Consider the following 586-nt stretch of genomic DNA (forward strand, 5'->3'; position numbering starts at 1 on the left):
ATATATATATATATATATATATATATATATATATACATACATGTTTGCAAGTATGATTGCATACTGGTCAACATGTATCTATAAATCTTTACTCATGAAGGTGAGTTTCTTAATCATTATGTAATCGGCTCACAATCGCAAAGTCGACTGTTCGATTCGCGGCGGGTCCTAATGTCATTGAACAAGACTCTTTATTACGTGTTGCTCCAGTCTATTCAGCTAGCAGTAATGAGTGTCCCAGTAATTCAAAGGGCCAGCTTCGTCACGTTCTGTGTCGATCTGAATTAGCCTAAGAACCTCGTTAAATGTAACTGTGTCTGTGTAGCGCTCTACCGCTTGCAGGTGAATTTCACGAGCAGACACTGTTGTTGATCGTATCAATTAGAACATTTTGTAATCGTAGGCCTATATATATTAATTTATTTGTTTCATTCAACTGACACAATGCTCGAGCACCAATTTCAGGGGTGTTAGTCGAAGAAATCGATCTCGGGATGTATTCTTTGTAAGCCTAGTCCTTACTCTATCGATCTCTTTTGCGTTTTGCGGAACAGTTAATTTATGGGGACGATGTAAACAGAGAGAG

The sequence above is a fragment of the Octopus bimaculoides genome, chromosome 27 (assembly GCF_001194135.2).
Source record: "Octopus bimaculoides isolate UCB-OBI-ISO-001 chromosome 27, ASM119413v2, whole genome shotgun sequence".
Taxonomy (NCBI): domain Eukaryota; kingdom Metazoa; phylum Mollusca; class Cephalopoda; order Octopoda; family Octopodidae; genus Octopus; species Octopus bimaculoides.